Source organism: Gasterosteus aculeatus, chromosome 18, assembly GCF_964276395.1.
Source record: "Gasterosteus aculeatus chromosome 18, fGasAcu3.hap1.1, whole genome shotgun sequence".
Classification (NCBI taxonomy): Eukaryota; Metazoa; Chordata; class Actinopteri; order Perciformes; family Gasterosteidae; genus Gasterosteus; species Gasterosteus aculeatus.
The window spans coordinates 7034086-7042371 of NC_135706.1; the positions used below are offsets into that span (position 1 = coordinate 7034086).

Sequence of the window (8286 nt, forward strand, 5' to 3'; positions counted from 1 at the left end):
ACTTTTCAGCTTTCTACCTCTTAAGCTTGAATTTATATAAATCAATAATCGTTAATATTTTAACATGGTTTTCAAATGGAGTTTGCTTTTCAAATCCTCTTCAACTTCTTCAACTTTCAGATTTTTCAGCTTCGCCAATCTTTCAGCTACAGACACCATTTCAACTCTCAAATGTTGACACAAGTCTCAACTATTTTATGAAAAAAACTGCTTCTTGATATCTATTGTACTTTTTTCATAATCACTGATTATGTTTCACTAGTTCTTCGCTCCGTTTCTGACTTTTACATGAGTGTGTATTGCGTCTGCTAGAGTGGAGAGCTCGAGGCTAGAGTGTGGGGCATCGCAGGAATCTGGTTAAAAAAATATGGAACTTTTGTCCTTGCAGCCAAAGTATACACTCTAGAGGCTTCATTTCTTCAGATTAATGAGGGTATGGTTGTGCTGATTGGATTAATGTGTTCATGGAATCCCAGAGTTCTTTAGTTTTGGCGCAAGGTGTGTTTGAGTGACACAACCTCTGCCAAAAGCCCCATAGGCTCCAATACAAATCTGCCGACATATTTCTCACAAAAATCCACAAGGTACACGTTTTGTAAACGGCCATAGGAGCCGTATTTATTACCGGACAGACATAAAAACACATCCACGCGTTCGGTAGAGTCTTGGGTCTCATACAAACGCCGTATTTTTTAGATAGCTGTTATAGTTTTGCGCTGGTTCCCATTTGTTTGAGGTGTGGATTCTGTGTAACTTGCTGCCATGTCTCTGTCTTTTGCAGTAGATCGTTAATGATCACAGGTGCGCCGTTGTCGTGGTTACGAGCACTCACACGCTGCAGGATCTGTCTGTGACTCACAGCTGCTCCTTGTGACCTGATTAGTGGAGTCACATGACGCAGCTATGCTTTCTGTCAACAGACCAATATAATAAAGACACTCGCCCCCCCTCCCCCCTCCACCCTGACCTCTGCTCACTGTTAATCACTCTCAGTCAGTATGTCTGTCTATTTCTCCTCTCTCTCTCTCTCCCTCTATCTCTTCCTCACCACCCCTCCCTTCCTCACCCTCTCACCCTCCCTCCCTCTATCTACTCCCCCCCACCCCACCCAATCCAATTATTTCAAAATAAAAGCCCCATGGAGGGAATTTTTACTGTAATGTCTGTGATGAGGCCTATTAATTAAAAACTTTTAAGTGTGAATAACAAACATTCTGTCTCCCACTACGAATATTACTCGTACTTCTAGTACTACAACTGATACTTCTACTACCATACTACTAGTATTTCTACTGCTATTAATACTACAACTACTACTAATGTTATTACAAATACTACTATGGCTAATAGTATTCCAGCTGTTTCTACTGCTATTGATACTAAACCTACTATTACTGCTTATACTGCTAGTACTACTAATACCACAATTATAACTAATACTACTACTAATATTACTACAAACAATTTTAAACAAATTTAAGCTCCTGCAACTTCTGTTTTTAGAAAATCTATTGAAATTCAGCTTCCCCACTTCCTGTATTTTCAGCAGTTCTTTAAAATAATTTCAGCTATTCTTATGCCTCTATCAACAGCAATTTTTTAATATTCATTTCTGTATTTTTTTGCAATATTTCAAATTTATTTCAGCTGTTTTCATTTCTGCTTTTTCAGCAAATCTATTGATTCCTTTCAGCTTCTCCCATTTCTGTATTTTCAGCAATTTCAAATTCATTTCAGCTTTTCAGCAAATGTATTCAAATTCCCTTCAACTTTCTGTATTTTCAGCTATTTTCAAATATTCAGCAAATGTACTCAAATTCCCTTCAACTTTCTGTATTTTCAGCTATTTTTAAATATTCAGCAAATGTATTCAAATTCCCTTCAACTTTCTGTATTTTCAGCTATTTTTAAATATTCAGTGCAGCTTTCAGCTTTTTGCATTCCAACGCATTTTCAGCAGGAAATGCCTTTTCTAGTTTCTTCATCTTCAACTTCTTCTATTTCTTCCGCGCCACCTTTCAACTCCTTCACACTTTCAGCTATTAAAACCGTTCAAATATTAAAATGTTCAGCTCCTTTCTGGCTTGAGGGCTATGACTTTTCAGCTTTCTACCTCTTATGCTTGAATTTATATAAATCAATAATCATTAATATTTTAACATGGTTTTCAAATGGAGTTTGCTTTCAAATCCTCCTAAACTTCTTCAACTTTCAGATTTTTCAGCTTTGCAAATCTTTCAGCTACAGACACCCTTTCAACTCTCAAATGTTCACACAAGTCTCAACTATTTTATGAAAAAAACTGCTTCTTGATATCTATTGTACTTTTTTCATAATCACTGATTATGTTTCACTAGTTCTTCGCTCCGTTTCTGACTTTTACATGAGTGTGTATTGCGTCTGCTAGAGTGGAGAGCTCGCGGGCTAGAGTGTGGGGCATCGCAGGAATCTGGTTAAAAAAATATGGAACTTCTGTCCTTGCAGCCAAAGTATACACTCTAGAGGCTTCATTTCTTCAGATTAATGAGGGTATGGTTGTGCTGATTGGATTAATGTGTTCATGGAATCCCAGAGTTTTTTAGTTTTGGCGCAAGGAGTGTTTGAGTGACACAACCTCTGCCAAAAGCCCCATAGGCTCCAATACAAATCTGCCGACATATTTCTCACAAAAATCCACAAGGTACACGTTTTGTAAACGGCCATATGAGCCGTATTTATTACCGGACAGACATAAAAAGCACATCCACGCGTTCGGTAGAGTCTTGGGTCTCATACAAACGCCGTATTTTTTAGATAGCTGTTATAGTTTTGCGCTGGTTCTCATTTGTTTGAGGTGTGGATTCTGTGTAACTCGCTGCCATGTCTCTGCATTTTGCAGCCGTTAATGATCACAGGTGCGCCGTTGTCGTGGTTACGAGCACTCACACGCTGCAGGATCTGTCTGTGACTCACAGCTGCTCCTTGTGACCTGATTAGTGGAGTCACATGACGCAGCTATGCTTTCTGTCAACAGACCAATATGATAAAGACACTCGCCCCCCTCCCCCCTCCACCCTGACCTCTTCTCACTGTTAATCACTCAGTCAGTCAGTCTGTCTAATTCTCCTCCCCTCTCCCTCTCTATCTCTTCCTCACCACCATTCCCTTCCTCACCCTCTCACCCTCCCTCCCTCTATCTACACCCCCCCACCCAATCCATTAGGTGCGCCGTTGTCGTGGTTACTCGTAAACACGCTGCAGGATCTCTGTCTGTGGCTCAAAGCTGCTCCTATGACCTGATTAGTGGAGTCACATGACGCAGCTATGCTTTCTGTCAACAGACCAATATGATAAAGACACTCGTCCCCCCTCCCCCCTCCACCCTGACCTCTTCTCACTGTTAATCACTCAGTCAGTCAGTATGTCTGTCTATTTCTCCTCCTCTCTCTCTCCCTCTATCTCTTCCTCACCACCCCTCCCTTCCTCACCCTCTCACCCTCCCTCCCTCTATCTACACCCCCCCACCCCACCCAATCCAATAATTTCAAAATAAAAGCCCCATGGAGGGAATTTTTACTGTAATGTTTGTGATGAGGCCTATTAATTAAAAACTTCTTAGTTTGAATAACAAACATTCTGTCTCCCAACCCCCCCTCACCCAATTCCATCATTACAAACTAAAAGCCTCAATGATTATCTGTACCTTAACCATGAAGCGGTTTCGTTGAAATACGCATTGCTCTTTCAAATACTATAACCACTACGAATATTACTAGTACTTCTAGTAGAACTACAACTGATACTTCTACTACCATACTACTAGTATTTCTACTGCTATTAATACAACTACTACTAATGTTATTAAAAATACTACTATGGCTAATAGTATCAGTATTCCAGCTGTTTCTACTGCTATTGATACTAAACCGACTTCTACTGCTAGTACTAATACCCAAATTACAACTAACATTACTACAAACAATTTTAAACCTCTTTTTATTCATCTCAGCTTTTGTTATTTCTGTACTTTTTAAAATTCATTTAAGCTCCTGCAACTTCTGTTTTGCAATATTTCACATTTATTTCAGCTGTTTTCATTTCTGCTTTTTCAGCAAATCTATTTCAGCTTCTCCCATTTCTGTATTTTCAACTATTTCAAATTAATTTCAGCTTTTCTAATATCTTTTATTTCAGCAAATGTATTCAAATTCCCTTCAACTTTCTGTATTTTCAGCTATTTTCAAATATTCAGCAAATGTACTCAAATTCCCTTCAACTTTCTGTATTTTCAGCTATTTTTAAATATTCAGCAAATGTATTCAAATTCCCTTCAACTTTCTGTATTTTCAGCTATTTTTAAATATTCAGTGCAGCTTTCAGCTTTTTGCATTCCAACGCATTTTCAGCAGGAAATGCTTTTTCTAGTTCTGTTTGTTTTGCCCTTTTTTGTAATAATCATTTTGAGTCTCCTTATAGTCTGTTGTGAATAATTGAGTCTCTTTGTGCTTCTTTGTAGCTGGTTTGAGTCTCTTTGTGGTGACATTGTGTTTCTTTGTTGACGTGTCTTTTTGAGCTACACTTTCTAAGTAAAGGCCGGAGGAGGGGGGCTAACACCTTTGGGTAAAATTCCTTTAAAATTGTTTGTAAACAATAAAAGAGGTGACCTCTGAGTTTACTGTCAACTATTGTAAGTATTATAAGGTAGATTAAGTCATGTGCTGATGGTGATGATGATCCTCTCTCAATATCTGAGCTCTTCAACTGCAGAGAAAAACAGAAGAAAGGGCCCAGTGGTCACCTGAGAACTGAAATATCTGTCCCACTTTCTCCCCTTTAACTGGACTGCATGAGCTCACGTGCTCACGAGTTCAACAAAAACACTGCAGCAAACTGCAGTCGCTTACACAATGAGGTCATTATTCACGTGACAGTAAGTCGGCCACTTTATAATAACAGAATGCCAGCCAGTGGAGGCTTCGCCAAACGGTGCAGGCTGTATCCACTCTGGCGCTTTTTCATGAGAGAAAAACAAATGCGTAAGAGTTGAGGTGCAGACGGAGGAAGGTCAGTAAAAAACAGAGACAGCGAAAGGTCGACGGAGAGAGAACATTTAACAAACGAAGGACAAACAAGAGATTGCAGATGTCCAGCTACATTGTTTGCTGACTGGCAGCTGCAGATCCTGGTTACACAACTGAAGGAATGCCAGCAGACCAGCTCTGCAGATGTGGCCCCCCGGCCTTCTAGAAAGTTCAGTCTCAGCTCATGAAGAAAAATGTAGTCAAACTTCAGGAGTTGAACATCAAACCATCACACATTCCCTCACTCACTACAATTAGGTACATGTCATACTATTGATATTCCAGGATAGTTGATGTGTATCGCACATCCTGCACGTATATTATATAACATAACTTCCACATGGACTGAGAGGTTTTGAGGATTAATTGCATAAAATTGATCAGCAAGGATTATGTAAAACTCCATTAATCATTTATTTAATTCCTATTTTCACTGTTTACTTACCTCTCAAATTAGTTCAATAAAGTTTTATGATATCCTTTTGAGCTGCCATGTGTTTTGATTCATTCCCTTCTCGTTCTCTTTTGAAGCTAAAAAAAAGGAGTTTACAAAATAGTGAACTAATCTTGATCATTTCGGCTCCATTTGCTACAAATGGGACACGGTCACATGTGATCGTGGCCTCATTTGAAGTGTTTGGAGATTTCCGAACCCTAAGGATTCACCTGTCATGTGGTTGCAGAGAAATTAGGCTGAGCTCTAAACCTTTTCCATTTTTAGAACAGTTAACATTGCAAATAGTGGCTTCAGTATACATTTGGAGGCCTATTATAATTTCATAACTTACAGTAACTTCTTTAAATGTTATATTCCTGGACTCAACAACCGTTCTGTATAAAATAGCTAGTTAATATTTCTATTTATGAAGTCTGTTCTGCTGCTGCTGCGTGTGCCCCGCTTAAAGTGCAAACCAACCGTATGATGGCATCTGTTTTAATCCAGTTGTTTTGATCCAAAGATTGAGGTCACACCCGTGAGTAAGCAATACAAGACAACAACTACGCTGTCAGCCATAAAGTCCGCACAAAGACCAAACACTGAACACACTTAAGATGAAAATAAATAAAACAAACACACACACATACATTTTCAGTGTAGTCAGTAATCTAGACATTTCTCAGCCCGAAACTAGAAATGCGTTGCACTGTATTCTATTCTCTTTTAACAAAATAACATAATGACGAATTGTGAAGGGCTATTTTCCCGTAAGCATCACCAAGCTGCAGACTTCTAAAAGCCCTGTGACTCACCTCTCTGTCTGTTGACTCCAGACCGTGTGAAGCTGATCCAGAGTCTGTGCGGATCGTTCTTATACCAGCGGATAACGGACCTGTGACTCATTCAGCTGCAGCACAACAAAAACAACCTTCCTGTTCAACCCTTCAAAATAAATCGCTATTAGTGAACGTTTCTTTCAGCAATTTGTCGATGTGAAGCTCATATTTAGCTGTTTATAAGTAAGTCATTATTTTAATTTGCATCATTCATGAACAATTGCACATTGTAAAAGAAGATTTAGCAGCGCAAACATAGTGAGAGCCACCGCATAATAAAAACTAATTATAATTGTAGTTTTGTTTCAGTAGGTGTATTTTCAAAGGTTTTCAATAGGGTCCAGACAGACATACTGCTTAAAGCATGTGAAGTGTAACCAAGCTCAGGAACAAATGCTCAACTATGACTTGCAGTGCAGTGCGGCAATCTTAAATGAATGAACTACACTCCCTGCTTGAACAACCCATCATTTCTGCTTCTAACATGTGTTTCTTTTTGTAAAACGTATAAACAGCAGTATGTGGGACTTGAAATCCGCCTGTGTCAACATGAGTTGTTACGTAAAAACTATTGACAATTAAAAACAGCAAAAATAGGAACACAAAAGAGTTTCATGCCCACAAAAACACACAACAGGTTTTGTAGCACTTGAGGAGAACTGAACAAGTGAGCTTTGTATCTTTAAGGGGAGGGATGTTCCAGTAAACCTCACACACACACACCATCACACACACACACCCACACACACACACTCACACACACACACACACACACACACACACACACACACACCATCATACACTTGTTCACGTTCTACGTCAGCAGCTGCTCATACAAAATAATTAAAAACCTTGGATTGTTAAATACCAGCTGAAGCGAGTCCACGTAGGCCGCCACAGATTCACTGAAATCCAAGGTTTTAAATGTTTAATTCTAAATCTGTTACAGGTTTTTTTTTTACAAACGTGTGTCCTTTTCCAAATGTGACACTAGATGGCAGAAGTTCCGTTTCCCTTTTCAGTAAATTCTTCTTCCAAGAGAACCGTCACTGTATAAGTTATTTACCGTTGTCTGATATCTGGTTGTCAAAAACACTTTTAGACCACTGGGTCTAAATAAATCCACGACAGCGACCAGAAATTCTCTGTTAAGATAAAGAGCCACATTGAAGTCACTCACACTCATCCCATGCTGCATATGCAAAACAATAATAACAATAATGTATTGCATTGTGTAACAATATATTCTATAGTTTCCGATATCATTACCAATACTAGAATGCAGCTCCAAGAAATAACAAAGTTAAAGGGGATCTGTGTGGGTGTTTTGGACATAATTCAGCATATATTGCTATTTTTATTCTGTGCATTCTGTTTCCTTATTACATTACATTACATTACATGTCATTTAGCGGACGCTTTTATCCAAAGCGACGTACAATAAGTGCATTCAACCATAGGGTACAAACTCAGGAGAACAAGAAACAAGAAAGTGCAATTTCCTCAAATAAGCCAATTTACAATTTGCTATAGATGAGTGACGTTACAAGTACAATTTAAGTGCTACAATTTGTTAGTCTTTAGTCGAGGTAGAGTCTGAAGAGGTGTGTCTTTAGTTTGCGGCGGAAGATGTGAAGGCTTAAAACCTGGTGACTACACAACCCTCGATTGTGACGCTGTGTTCAGACATCATTAGAGGCTCATGTAGCCTTGTGCAGGGAGAGAAGAATCCCTGTGAGATCGTCACATCTTTCCTCGACCTCAAGCCATTAATGTCAAAGAAAAGGTTGCTACGAGCTCACCTTGCAGCATTTGCTGTATACACGTGACAACAATGTTTGTGAGATTACTCTCACTGCCAGAGGGGGGAGACAAAAGTTACCCTGCAGGTTTCTTTTAGCAAATAAAAACCTTTACTAACCACTGACTATCACTACCGTTGTTCTCGTAG

The 8286-nt window shown here is 39.1% G+C and overlaps 1 protein-coding gene across 1 annotated transcript in view; it reads right to left on the reverse strand.

The window, feature by feature from the left end:
* Nucleotides 1–6443, reverse strand: part of clu (clusterin) — a 94906-nt gene extending 88463 nt beyond the window's left edge. Inside the window, exon 1 of the mRNA XM_040160227.2 lies at nt 6312–6443. The gene's annotated coding sequence lies outside the window, so the exon portion shown is untranslated. The remainder of the gene's footprint in view (nt 1–6311) is intronic.
* Nucleotides 6444–8286: the final 1843 nt, after the last annotated feature.